The following is a 15,446-nucleotide window of genomic DNA, read 5'->3' on the forward strand; positions in this document are numbered from 1 at the left end:
GGCATTCCAATGGGTTTAAATCAAATTTAACCACTTGGCTTGATATCTGAGCTATCGATCTAAGCTATTAAAAATCTTAAGAATGAGATTAAAAATGCAGCGGCTTTTAGTAGGGAATCTATCTTGGAGAGCCTACCTTACCACTATATCTCGGAGGGAGGGTTTTAAGCTTGATTAAAGTAATGCAAGTTTATTAAAAAATATCTGATATAATTTGAATAATTTTGCAAGTAATTTGATCATTAAAAAAACTGTTATATACAGCATGTCGCATATTGTACCTATTAATTTTAGTTTGCAACCTAGCCTGATTGCACGCTCGCATATATACATATGTACAAAGTTAAAAGTCAAGCAATTAGTACATCAATGGACCTTTGGCTGGCGTAGTTGCGGTGAAAGTCGTGTTTTAAAGAGGATCTATCACTTATGCTCAAAGAGGACTGTGGCGGAGCAAGGAAGATCATGAGAATTGGTTGTTGCTATACGGGTTGACGGATACAGTTGGTTTCAACATGACAGCACAAGGGCAAGTACAAGTATGGGGACATTCCCGAAAGACATTTCCAAATTGTCTGATCTACCACTTTGAGGCTTTGATTTGGTCATCTTGTTATGTAGACTTGGTAGCTTCGAACTACATCCTTAGAGATTCGCTGAAAGCGAGAATCTCTGGATATCGTTTGCGAATGACTGAAGACTATTATCAGCTATAAAATGCATGCTGTTCCACGGGGCGTGTTGAGACGCATCATGAAAATCTTTTCCATATCGCCTTTGACAATGCATTCAGGCAGAAGGAGGACATTATTTTCAAGGTGCACTGATGTCTGTACTGTCACATTATATACTGCATTAAATGTCTCAATGTGCGTTGTTATTTCATAATCACATAAATTTACTACAAGTAATCACTGTCTTTCTGCTATTATTTAAAATTGGTATGCTACATCCTGTTTTTCTACAGACATTTTCTTTTCTTTTAAACCTTTGCTAGGAGTTATGGGGACAACAATTTTAAAACTAAATGGTTGGGAAAAAATTCAAAATCTGGTCCCCAATCAAGAAGGGCGAAAATCCTAAATTCTGTTTGCATAAACTAATTTATTCACTTTTTTCTCCCCATGCATTAATAATTTTATACATTTTAAGATAAATTTTCATTAAACGTATTTGCCACCAATGAAAGATAATAACAGGATTTATATACATTTGCATTACTTATAGACAATCGAAAAGGATATTCTCTAATTGTCAAGTCAAGAATAATCGATCACTTAACTCGAATCACATGAATTAGTCTCTTAATTTAACGTATTTAAATTACCAGACATCTAAAAAGCTTTAACTCCAAGTCCAACTTTCACTTTTAGACACAGATAACACTCAGTTTTTTAAAAATAAATTCGTTTTCTAATTGGTCAATAATGACGATAATTCATAAGCCTTCTTGTAATAATGCATTCGTCATTCATCTGTTTGGAATAATAACTTTGTACAGCTTAAATTAACACCTAGTTTTCTGACGAGATCTTATGAAGCATTGAATATAACTAACGTTTCTTTTATTCTCAGACAAATAAAAAAGTATATTTTTTTAGTAATTTATTAGCGTTTGAAAGAGAAAATCACTAAGCTGCAGAAGCAAAATACAATCAACATCCGATTAACTGGGAGCGGTTTAACTGTTAACCGTCCTTGTGAACAAAGAGTGTTTGCTGCAAAACTATGGAGAAAATTACTGTCAAAACCACCAGAGTAAAACAAAAAAAGGAAAAGAAAAGTGAGCAAAATAACAGATTCGCAGATGATGTCTTCCAAGTGAACGCTGCCGAAAAAACTAAATATTCTAGTATTTTTTTTACGCAAGTTTGAATTCAGTGACACTATTTAAGTTCTGTTGTAAATACTGTTCCAAAATCGCCATAGTTTCCACATTTCTGTGTGTGTGTGTGATTATGGCAAAGCCACGAGGGCTATCTGCCTAAGAGGAGGGATGCCTTCGTGGAGAACTTTCAAAGGGAAACTGGCTCGTATACACGTTACACATGGGGAAAACCACGAAAACGCCCATGCAGCCAGCCCGTTCGCGGGATTCGAACCTCGGACCGAACTACCAGTGTTCAGCGACTTTACCGCTCGGCCGCTGGTGGGCCATTTCCACATTTCTAAAATGCTTATTTTTCTGTTCCTTACTAAGTGTTTTTTTTTTTGCAATATTACTTAATTTTCGCACCCAAACTAACATTTTCTGAAAATTGAGTTGCTTGAAATTGCAGGTAAACTATCATTAGCAGTTTTCTGTTCAATTTTGTGCAAGTTAGGCCTTTTTTCGTGTGTTTCTTTATTCACCGTCGGGTTAATTGTGATTTTAAATTAACTGTGAACGTCATCCCTGGTATTATTTCGGTTGATAGGAATCGACGGAACTCGTCTAATAGGAATCTCTGAATCGCTGAGCCAGCCATATTATTTTATTGGGTTCAATTAAAGTAAGATCTTTGCTCACAGCAAAAGCTATAAAGCCTGATTTTCATCTCAGTAAGTTGCCTTATTTCCTTTAAGCAGTTATTATGATTCTGAACCTTTCTATAACTCCTCCTTTCCGTATTCCTTACCAGAATGTAAATTAGCGTTGAAAGTATTTAAGCTGAGAGTTTTCAATCTTTAATTAAGAGAACTTTTCGCAATCTGCTATCAAGCTTCTCGGTTTGCTGTTGTATAGTAATTTCTCCAACTCTGATTAATAGTGATATTCCCGTTGTAGCATTCACTCTATTTCTCTCATTCTGGTTCTCTCATTCACTCTTACTTGAATACAGTAAGCTTAAAAAATTCCCTTCTACTGGAATTCCATTCTTTAATTCATTGTATGAAGGATAAGAGGTTTAAAGCATATGATTACATTATTTTGGATCAGCCTTTTTTTTTAATAGAGCCTGATTAGAACTTTTACATTATCTGAATAATTTAGGAACTTTCAAGTGTAGAACGACATAATTTGTTGTACAATGAATTCTCGGATAGCTAAGGCTGCCGATATTCTTCCATGAATTTGGAAATCCGAAATAAGAGCACGCCATAATGTATATTTTAGAAACTGAAACTTTTTGTTATCTATGTTCATTTTGAACAATAATATAGTATTTAGAGCATGAGGACAGCCAAATGAGGACAAGAATTATCATACAAGAGAACAATTCCGCGCGACAGCATGCACGTCTCCGGTTCTTTATTTTATTCTCAGTTCATGTAATGTGGTAGCAGTCGTGACAACAATGAGCCATTGACGTCGAAAAAAAAACATAAGTTCTTTGACTTTTCCAGTTCTCTTGGAATGAATGGGCTTTCTTTGGCCACGGGAATGAAGGCTGTGGCCATTCCAAGCTCTTGCGTTTGGTGGCCGGATCAAAGTGATAACACCATGTTTTATGAACGGCAGTAGTCCGAGAAAGGAAATGGTTTCCTATTTCGTAGTAACGTATAAGAATTTTCATGGAAACACCAAATGCGGTAACTCTTCTGCTCCATTGGCAGATGTTTCGCAACCCATTGCGCGTAGACATTTCTGTGTTGCAATCTTTCATGCAGAATTGTGACGCTTCCTATGCTCACAGACATTCCATCCGCTATCTCGCGAGTAGTGATTCACCGATATTTCTGTCTACAGCCGACAGTCTACAGCTGCAGTTGCTTCCTGGGTGATAATCATATTCACTTGACCTTCCCATACCCTGTCGTCCTTACTACTTCGTCTGTAGGGGCATGCAACATCTAGTCTCAACATCTTCTATAGGGGCATGCATATTTTTCTGTATCTTAAACGATGGCACAATCATGGCAGTGCCACTTTCTTTTGGGCGATCCTTATACATGTGAGTGAAAATTCTTTTAATTTTTTCATTTAAGACCCAGACAAGAGAAAGCAGTTTTTTACTTTCTTGTGCGAAGTAAATGAAGTATTGTAATCACGAAAAATTCCGGGTATCATATTTTAACGAAAATTTCCATTTTGACCGCTATCAAATGCAATTTAATGATGATTTTGCTTGACATCTGTACGCAAAGACAAAAGGCCTCTTTTCCCCCAAACGAATCCTGTTGTTGTTGCTGTTTCTCATCCTCGCGAGCAGCAGAGCTAGACTAGGTCCATGAGCCCATTCACCCTGAAAGAGTCCAGTACAAAAACGGGGGTCTTGAACCAGGTCCTGTCTGGTAAGCCCCAGACAAGATAAGATGTGATCAGGAGAGGCTTGTGCGGTAGAACACTTAGTGCATATTTCAAAGTGTTTATTACCACCGACAAAAGTCATTGATAACAGATGGCCACTGAGGAATCTAGTAAGTGCAGTTTGATCTCGTCTATTGCTGCTCTGAACCAAACAGCCACCAGGGCACTTACTCTGATACCATGGGTGCATTAGCGGGACCATCCAAACAGCCTTTTTTTTTTGTCTTACATTTAGAAAATAGTTCCATATAAGTAAGAGAAGTGGCAGGCGTTGTGGTCTCGCTAGCGCCAGCTCTGTAGGTTTGAATCAGAGGAACAACAGAAGATGGGGAAGTCGTACTCCAAACTGGGTCGAATAAGGGAAACATAGGTGTTTCTGAGGGTACTAGCATCGGCACCCCAATCACGGCCCGAGATGTACTTGAGGATATTAGTGCGTTTCCTAGCTCTCAAAACAAGATGTTACAAATGACTATTACTCCAAATCTGAGGATTCAATATGAAGTTCAAATACTTTGGGTGTTTTTCCACTTCCAAGGCTAACTGTACAACAGGATTCCTGGTCAAAAATTATATAATTTTCTATTGGTTGTGAAGATACTTACAGTAGACTTTGAAGGTTAAAACTTAATTTGTGGTCTACAGCAAAGCTCCACGTGTCAGTTAAAGCCAGATTCATACTCTCCTCCACCTTTCCAATATCAGAGCCGGAACTCCAAAGAACAATGTCACCTGCAAATAGTCTAATTTCACAGTGCTCAGGAATGACTTTTTGAATTCCTGCAATAAAAAACGTAAACAAGGCGGGGCTCAAAACCAAGCTTTGAGGAACAGCCAAATGAGGACAAGAATTATCATACAAGAGAACAATTCCGCGCGACAGCATGCACGTCTCCGGTTCTTTATTTTATTCTCAGTTCATGTAATGTGGTAGCAGTCGTGACAACAATGAGCCATTGACGTCGAAAAAAAAACATAAGTTCTTTGACTTTTCCAGTTCTCTTGGAATGAATGGGCTTTCTTTGGCCACGGGAATGAAGGCTGTGGCCATTCCAAGCTCTTGCGTTTGGTGGACGGATCAAAGTGATAACACCATGTTTTATGAACGGCAGTAGTCCGAAAAAGGAAATGGTTTCCTATTTCGTAGTAACGTATAAGAATTTTCATGGAAACACCAAATGCGGTAACTCTTCTGCTCCATTGGCAGATGTTTCGCAACCCATTGCGCGTAGACATTTCTGTGTTGCAATCTTTCATGCAGAATTGTGACGCTTCCTATGCTCACAGACATTCCATCCGCTATCTCGCGAGTAGTGATTCACCGATATTTCTGTCTACAGCCGACAGTCTACAGCTGCAGTTGCTTCCTGGGTGATAATCATATTCACTTGACCTTCCCATACCCTGTCGTCCTTACTACTTCGTCTGTAGGGGCATGCAACATCTAGTCTCAACATCTTCTATAGGGGCATGCATATTTTTCTGTATCTTAAACGATGGCACAATCATGGCAGTGCCACTTTCTTTTGGGCGATCCTTATACATGTGAGTGAAAATTCTTTTAATTTCATTTAAGACCCAGACAAGAGAAAGCAGTTTTTTACTTTCTTGTGCGAAGTAAATGAAGTATTGTAATCACGAAAAATTCCGGGTATCATATTTTAACGAAAATTTCCATTTTGACCGCTATCAAATGCAATTTAATGATGATTTTGCTTGACATCTGTACGCAAAGACAAAAGGCCTCTTTTCCCCCAAACGAATCCTGTTGTTGTTGCTGTTTCTCATCCTCGCGAGCAGCAGAGCTAGACTAGGTCCATGAGCCCATTCACCCTGAAAGAGTCCAGTACAAAAACGGGGGTCTTGAACCAGGTCCTGTCTGGTAAGCCCCAGACAAGATAAGATGTAATCAGGAGAGGCTTGTGCGGTAGAACACTTAGTGCATATTTCAAAGTGTTTATTACCACCGACAAAAGTCATTGATAACAGATGGCCACTGAGGAATCTAGTAAGTGCAGTTTGATCTCGTCTATTGCTGCTCTGAACCAAACAGCCACCAGGGCACTTACTCTGATACCATGGGTGCATTAGCGGGACCATCCAAACAGCCTTTTTTTGTCTTACATTTAGAAAATACTTCCATATAAGTAAGAGAAGTGGCAGGCGTTGTGGTCTCGCTAGCGCCAGCTCTGTAGGTTTGAATCAGAGGCACAACAGAAGATGGGGAAGTCGTACTCCAAACTGGGTCGAATAAGGGAAACATAGGTGTTTCTGAGGGTACTAGCATCGGCACCCCAATCACGGCCCGAGATGTACTTGAGGATATTAGTGCGTTTCCTAGCTCTCAAAACAAGATGTTACAAATGACTATTACCCCAAATCTGAGGATTCAATATGAAGTTCAAATACTTTGGGTGTTTTTCCACTTCCAAGGCTAACTGTACAACAGGATTCCTGGTCAAAAATTATATAATTTTCTATTGGTTGTGAAGATACTTACAGTGGACTTTGAAGGTTAAAACTTAATTTGTGGTCTACAGCAAAGCTCCACGTGTCAGTTAAAGCCAGATTCATACTCTCCTCCACCTTTCCAATATCAGAGCCGGAACTCCAAAGAACAATGTCATCTGCAAATAGTCTAATTTCACAGTGCTCAGGAATGACGTTTTGAATTCCTGCAATAAAAAACGTAAACAAGGCGGGGCTCAAAACCAAGCTTTGAGGAACACCTTGGCATATTTTAAAACTATTTGAAATCGAACCATTGAACCTCACCCTAATTCGTCTGTTTCTCAAAAAAAATCATAAATCCACGGCAGCGCGTATGCCGAACTTATCATATAATTTGGCAATCAGCCTCCGCGTCCAAACTCTGTCAAAGGTCTTAGAAAGGTCCAGGAAGGCAGCTATAGTGTGATGTGTAGGTTTCTTGTTATGAGCACCTCTGATTCTTTGGCTAAAATTAAGCACCTGTTCACTTGTGCTGTGTCCTTTTCTAAAACCATATTGCTCCATCGGGAGAAGTTTGGGGGAATCTAAATAAAAAGCGAGTCTCTTTAAAATAATTTTCTCTGTAATTTTACATGAGATGGAAGTCACAGCAATGGGTCTAAAACTCTCAGCAGAAGCAATGTCCCTACCAGATTTTCTAATAGGCACCCAACTGCCTTTTTCCAGTCGCGAGGAAGACGACCCAGTCTCCAGGAGTCGTTCATGATGTCTAAAAGTCTCTGTTTTCCATGTGGACCCAAATGAAATATCATTTGACCAAGAATACCAGCTGGCCCAGGTGAAGAATTTAATTTCGAACGTGAGATCGCAGTATCAAGCTCTTGAATTGAAAAGTCTCTGCTGAAAATAGCCGGGCCTACATGAGGATTACTAAGACAGCCATGAACAACATTTTTCACCATGGTCTTCACATACTTGTCGTTGTCAGCGAAATTCAGACTACTCATTAATTGGTAATACGCCCCTAAAATGCTAGCAGCCTGTTCATCATTCTGAGCCAAGACTCCACTCTTAGAATAAATAATATTGCACTTTTCAAATTGGGGCTGTTTTTTTACTAATGGCCCTTCACCAGCTTCCACAATTTACTGTTAGATGATCTTGAATCCAGACCGGCACAAAATTCATTCCACTTAACTCTCTTGATGTATGCGTACATCTTTTTTAATCATTAACTCTATTTAGTTTGATTCTGTTAGTGTCACTATGGTCAGAATCATCACTCAGTATTTGTGTTCTCTCCGCAATTAGGGGCTGGAGAACATGCATTTTACTTGTTAAGTAAGGCCTTTCCTTTTAAATTTGCCCCTAGGAATGGACTGGTCAGCAACACTGTAAATAATCCGCTTGAAGGACAGCCAGTCAGTCTCTAGGTTATCAGTAAGGGGTTTCGCACACACTAAACTTTCCGTTATAAAAGCTTGCCAATCGGCACGTTTGAAGTTCCAACGTCTATTACTGAACTTATAAACAGATTGCCTCCTATTCAGTTCAAACAGAATTGGAAGATGACCACTCCTTGAGATGATATTCGCAAGGACTCTTTAATTACAGGTGGGGCTGAGGTCGGGGCTAACTATGGTAACATACAGAGCTTCTTTAGAATTGTAGCTATATGAGTAATGAGTGGGAGTTCCATCATTTAAGAACATAAAACTCTTATCATCGACCATGTTCAGCAAATCGTTTCCTCTAGAATTAATACCAGAAGAGCCCCACATATGATGTTTGGGATTAAGATCGCCCAGACAAATAGTACTTTTTAGGAAAAGATTTTGCAGGTCAGTAAGTATTTTATTGAGATCAGGGGGCTGATACATATTAAGTATATTAAGGTTAACCAAGATAAACCTCTCCAGTTGATCCTTATACCCTGAATCTCTAGACTAGATAATTTAGTGATATTGTTACTAACATTTATACTTTGAAATTTCATGTCTTTGATGTGGAACATTAAACCTCCACCACACTTATTTTGTCTATCTGTCCGATAGATGTCCTAGACCTTAACCTTGAGGTAAGTATCAGTCCTCAACTTTGTCTCTTGCAGAATTATAATTTTATACATCATGTCTGTCAGCTAGATCCAACACTTGATCTTATTTAACTCTGGCGGTAGTAGAAGTGATACCGTTTATATTGATCTGGAGTACTGTATTTTTCTCCGTATAAGACGCACCGGCATATAAGACGCACCCAATTTTAAAGGAGGTAAATCTAGAAAAAAAAAGATTATGAACCAAATTCTGTAGTAAAATATTTTATATCAACTGTATAAAGTTAACAGCAGTTTAAGAAAAATTTTATGTCAAGAATGTAACATACTAAGAGCTATCTTTACTCTCATAAACAGTCAGAAAACAGTGAAAGTAACAAAAATAAGGCTGTCATGTTTTTATTCTAACCCCAAGAATTCCTCTTCTTCGCTGCTATCAGAAATGAGGAAGGACAGATCCACGCAGTCATTGTCATCACTTTCTTCCTCACTGGTGTCAAATAAGACGTCGTCTTCTGTTCCATCCAAGGCATTACTAATGCCACACTTTACAACAATGTCTTTCTTTACGGAGTCCCATGACCTTTTAACCCATTCACACACTTGTGTGATAGTGGGCCTCTTCATCCGTCCAGTAGGAGTCAGATCATGGTTCCCAGCTGCCATCCAGGTGTTCCACACCTCTCGCATCAGAACTTTGAACGGTTTGTTAATAGAAACGTCCAGAGGTTGCAGCTGGCTGGTAAGACCACCAGGAATCACAGCTATTTGGGTCTTAACTTCCTTAAAGTTCTTTTTAGTAGTTTCTGTAATGTGCGCTCTGAACTGGTCAAGCACCAACAAGGAAGATTTCTTCAGAAGCCCGCCAGGATGTTTGGACCACATTTTGTCAATCCATAGCCTCATGCCATTTTCGTCCATCCACCCTTTATCATGAACGTGCACGATGACTCCCCGTGGAATTGTTTCTTTTGGGAATGTTTTCCTTTTAAAGATCAACATTGGCAGCAGTTTGGTACCATCTGCACAGCAGGACAGCACAACCGAGTAGTGGGTTTCCTCATGCCCTGAGGTTTTTACGGTTATGCTATGGGCTCCTTTGTTATCTACGGTTCTGTTAGATGGCACATCAAACGTTAGCGGGACTTCATTCATGTTCCCAATCTGGCTCATTTCAAAGTTATTCTTCTTCCTCGCATCAATAACAAACTTATGAAAAGACTGAATCTTTGATTCGTATTCCTTTGGCATTTTTTGTGCAATTCTGGTTTGGGTGCGCATAGAAAGGCCAGATCTCTTCATAAATCTATAGCACCACGATGGTGATCCGGTGAAATCCTGAATGCCTTTCTCCACAGCAATGCGTTTGGCCTCATAGATTATCATTTTTGTTGAGACAGAAAGTCCATTTTGCCGGTGACGTGTGATCCACTCCTTTACTTCTACCTCTAACTCTGGCCACTTTGCAGTTGGTCCACGCAAGGTGTGCTTGCTTTTATTTAACTTTTGGAGCTGATCCTCCTGTTTCCTCCACTCTCTTATCATTTTCTCAGTGATCTTGATGGGGTGGTATGAAATATGATATATTTCATTCAGATATACCATACTACATATATCACAGCTCACAGCTATCCGCACCTCCGCTTGCTCCCGATTGCTCCCGCACTGCGATTGGCTGAGCGAAGAGACGCGTGCTTTCACCCGCTCCCGCGCTGGCTTACGAGACTCTAAAAAGTGCACAAAACCAGCGTGGGAGCGAGTGAAGGCACGCGCCTCTTCGCTCAGCCAATCGCAGCGCGAGGCAGAGACCGTCCAAATACAGTGCGAGGCAGAGCGGGGCTTCCTGGTCTCAGACGACGCCAAGAAGTGGAAGGGAACGGAGTGGCCGAGTATTCCTGCGGTAAAGTATGTATGCAGAGGTGGAGGGGCAGCGGAGGGCCATGGTGGGCTTTTGTATTTGCCGTATAAGACGCAGGCACTTTTCCCCCCTGATTTTGGGGAGAAAACGTGCGTCTTATACGGCGAAAAATACGGTAGTTTTAATGATCTTAAATATTTTGGAGACTGTAACTTATTTTTCGAACTTGGCCCTCTACCTAAACCAGGAGCGCGATCCTTTTTTGACTGCGTGACGATCGATGGAGCATGAGAAACAGTGGGTGAACTGTTCATGGATGGGGTAAGGGGCAGCTTCAATGGTCACAGACCTGGAGCACCGGCGGCAGAAGACTGACTCAGCTCCGGCGCCTACAGACTTTAGCTGGACATAATGGTTAAAGCCAAAAACATCGCGGACGAAAACGTCGCGAAGAAAACAACGCAAGGCGAAAACGTCGTGGTACAAAACATCATGGGAGAAAATAAAGCAAAGAGAAAACATCGCTGTTCTAAAATATCGTGGTACAAAATAGCGTTGTCGATAATAAAGCGGCTCAAAACTTCGCAGTTTAAAAACATAGTCGTCGAAAATATTGTGGTAAAAAATAAAGTACCTACAAATCATCGCATGACGATAACATCTCAGACATGCGTTTTTAAGGCTTTAATAATTATAAATGGATATTCACATAATGATTTGCGAGCGCAAGATGGAAAGAATGGTAATTTTTACTTTCATAGTTTTTATTAACTAATAAATTTAAAGAAAAAAAAACAGAACAAGAAATTTAAACAAAAAAAGAGATAATTTTCACTACAAGAGTATCACATTAACAAACGTGAAGAAAATAATTTCATAATTAACTTGGCAATTTTTTTATAGATAAGGTCATGCAGTTACCAATCTTTCTTTTTCTACTCTTTTTTAGATTATACTTTTCATGAAAATTACCAGTAAAACTTTATAAAAAAATAATTTATTAATAACCTTTGTTAGTTAACTATGTTAGTTTAAAATTCTATTAAGTGCTATAAGTTGCATTAATTTTCTATGCTTAAGTTTCCATATTACATTTTCAGAAAATATTTATTAGTTAATAAAAAATGTGGAAGTAAAAATTATCCTTCTTTCCATCTTGCGCTCGCAAATCATTATGCGAGTATGCTTTTACAATTAAAGCATGTCTTTAAAACGCATGTCTGAGATGTTATCGTCATGCGATGATTTGTAGATACTTTAATTTTTACCACGATATTTTCGACGACGATGTTTTTAAACTGCGAAATTTGTGAACCGCTTTATTTTCGACGTCGATATTTTGTACCACGATGTTTTATAATTGCGATGTAGTCTCTTTGCTTTACTTTCTTCCGCGATGTTTTGTACCACGACGTTTTCACCTTGCGTTGTTTTCTCCGCAACGTTTTCGTCCGCGATGTTTTTGGCAGACAATCATAAAACTGATTGTTGATGAAGGTGATAGTTCAATGAGAAATATGTCTCTAATGAAATTCAAGGAAATAAGTGCTTTGTATTAGCAGCAACTATTGTCGCCAGTCTGTCTTAGACAGAAGAGAATGTTTACGAGTAGTGCATGCGCATTAGGTAAGGGGCGCTGAATCATCCTTGAAAAACTGTTTCTTTTTTATTTGTTTCATTTCTTTTATACATCGTTTTAGATTTATTATAGTATTTGAAGAGAACATGCGGCAGCGATTAGATAATTCTTCAGATGATATAATTTTTGTGCATTCTGAGTTATAAAATGAGATGTAACGCTGTTAACTGAACCTAACTTTAGAGTATCGCTAAGCCAAATAAATATATAGTGAATTTTAAAGAATGCATTTATTCTATTGTGGTTTGTGCGCTATCAACGAAGTATATTTAATTTAATTCAATAAGCTTAAATGAAATGCAAGAAAAACTCGTATAATTTAATATTCCGTACAAGGAAGTCATGTGGTGTACACATTAGTTTTTTTTTTTTTTTTTTCACTTGCGTTTAAAAGTACTTAAAATAAATAATTTTATATCTCTAGATAAACAGTCTTTTCTCAGAAGCCTTTCCCAGTTTTAAAAGATGTACAAAAAACTTATCTGAAGCATTATCTGTGGCTGAGAATATTGGTGTAGGGCAGCGAGTACGCTCCAAATATTATGTGTTATTTGCGGTATTATATTCCCTACTTTTCAGTTACCTACTGTACCATACGCAGTTCTCGTACAGAGTAGTACAGCAGAGTGTTAAATATACCCCTCTTCTCCACAAATAAATCATGTGAGGTTTCGTGGTTTTTTCCAAGTAAAACAGGAATACAAATCATTTTTTAAAAATATCCTATACTGGAGTAGCCATGCGCTTGCGGTTTGCCTTAAAAATAACATTTGTAGGTTTTACCATAAAGTAAATAACCTAATTTAAATTCTCTACATCAAGTTTACCAATTTCCAAATGGGTAATACCACTGAACACTGGTAGTTTGAAACTTTGGATTGGCTACCAGTGAGGTTTCTACAGTGCGTAAATTCGAGCTATATTCTTTATAATATTCCTCCACGAAATGATTTATTCTATTACGCAGATACCCTCGCTTGATTTCTCCTAAACACACAGCCTCTCTACATTCTCAGGCCATATTATGAAACAAGCGGTGTGTGTCAAACGAAACTTTTAACTCTGAATATCCATAAATCTCTAACAAAAAGGGGAGTTTACTCTCATTCACGAAAATCTGTCTTAGAAAGTATCATTTTAAAGCAGTTGACGTATATCTGTGAGTTTTTAAATCACAGTGCTTATCAAGATAACGCTTTATTAACAGTTTGTTGATTTACTAACAGAAGATCAGATATTGTACGTAAAACTATCTAAACAAATTCAATTTGCCTTGGATTATAGATTGCTTTAAGCAATTTACTGTGCTTGAATTATTGGTTTACTTCTCACAAGGTGACTAGCGTCAAGGTAAACACAACTACTTGTAGCCTAGACCTTGAACTGAGTTTAGCACCAACGCACTGCCCCAAAAAAGTTAATGGCGATGTAACAAGTGAGTAACTTGATATGAGCCCTTTTATCAACACGAACTTCACTGAAGCAGTGTAGAATGTCAGAAAATATGATGAAGCACCTTGTTCACCAAAGAAAATATGAGCTTACTTAGAAACAACATTCCTCTCCACACCCCTCTGCTTTTCCAAATCAGTTCCTAACACGTTTCATTTTTTCTTTTTTCTTTCGTAGTTAAAAGCTTGTTTTGAAGTGTCATTTTACGGATACTGATAAAGCTACCCTTTCATCCAATATCAACATTTTACTTAAAGGCAGATCGTTAACTCATAACAAAAATCCTGAGATCAATTTCCGAAGTTGAACAAGCCCTTATCATGTCAAACTATCACAAGCACTTTAGGCAAACACTGATTTTTAGTCTTTCCTAACAATAATGTTTTTATGAAACATGCGTGGGTATTTTTTGACTCTTCTATCTAAAATTATATTGACAGTTTTTAAGTAATATCGAAAATATTTTAATGGAATTTAATACAGGAATATGTAATTCATCAGATAACTATATATTAAGCCAGATATTTAATGGTTATGTGCGAATGCAGGGGAAAGCATATCTCATTTAAGCAGTTTATCACAAGGGTGTGGCAGGAGACAAACATCTTTTATAAGACTTTTTAAACACATCGGTTACTCCTAACTGCTACGCGTATTTCCGAATGAATTCTTATATTGTTTACAAGAAAAAAAAGATTTGAAAGTTAGTAAATTCTCTTCTTCTGTGAAAGCATACAAAATATGCATTTTAGCAAAATCCAATGTTGGAGCGAAGCTGGATTTACAGAAACACTCTGTATACTTCTATAGTGATGAATACATGCCTCTTTGTGTTTTCAAGAATCAAAGATATTTTTCGGAATCAAATTCTTCAAGAAAAGTCACGTTTCCTTAAATTCTTCAGGGAAATCAATCTGCTTTCCTCCACGGAATAAACATACGTTAAAAAATATTCTGCATTATATTACTCTTTGAACGAAGGGCTCCATCAGTGGCCGAGTGATTAAGATCGCTAAATACTAGGTGTTTAGCTTCGGTTCGATCATTAAAGTCGTTTTATTAATGAAGCCAGCATCAGTTTGAGACTGAATTTTTGTTAAATTTAAATTTCACTTTGGTGTGTTTCTGTTCCGCTTATCCTTCAGACAATCCTGATTTCTAGGAAGAATATGCCATTTTGCCAATGATAACCTCAGAACATCTCAAACGTGCCTTTTGGAAAACCCTGTTTCCCATTAAGCCTCTGAAAGCCTTCACTTTCAAGCTACTCATCCATTAACTTTCAAATGTGGAAAGTAGTATTTATCGTCTTTGTTGACTAATGATTAAAAACCGTTCTGGAGATACTTACGTTTTGCTTAGACATCCCTTACCTGTGCCATAAACCCAACAAAAGGTGCATTCGAAACACAAGTGGGGTATGCTATCCAACGCCATGTGCATTTCTACTTCCCCAAGCCCTTCCTAACATAAAAACCCACCGGTCATGGCTTGTATTCAGATTATTTCTTTAAAAAGAACCTCTCTAATAGCGACAATTGTGTCTGCGGAATCAGAGAAGAAACAGTACGTATTCTTCTTTCCTCTTACAAGTGACCTTCCCATCTGGAAACCCACCAGTCTAGACCTCAACTTCAAAAGACTGGTGGTATATCTTAATGACACCTATATCCAAAAATTATGAAAATACACCAAACGTTCAGTGCTTTAGGACTGGACCTATGCCAAGTCACACCTTAGGACAGATAACGAAAAAATC

This window comes from Stegodyphus dumicola, chromosome 6 (assembly GCF_044657685.1).
Source record: "Stegodyphus dumicola isolate Sdum_Otavi_A_Nest chromosome 6, ASM4465768v1".
Lineage (NCBI taxonomy): Eukaryota > Metazoa > Arthropoda > Arachnida > Araneae > Eresidae > Stegodyphus > Stegodyphus dumicola.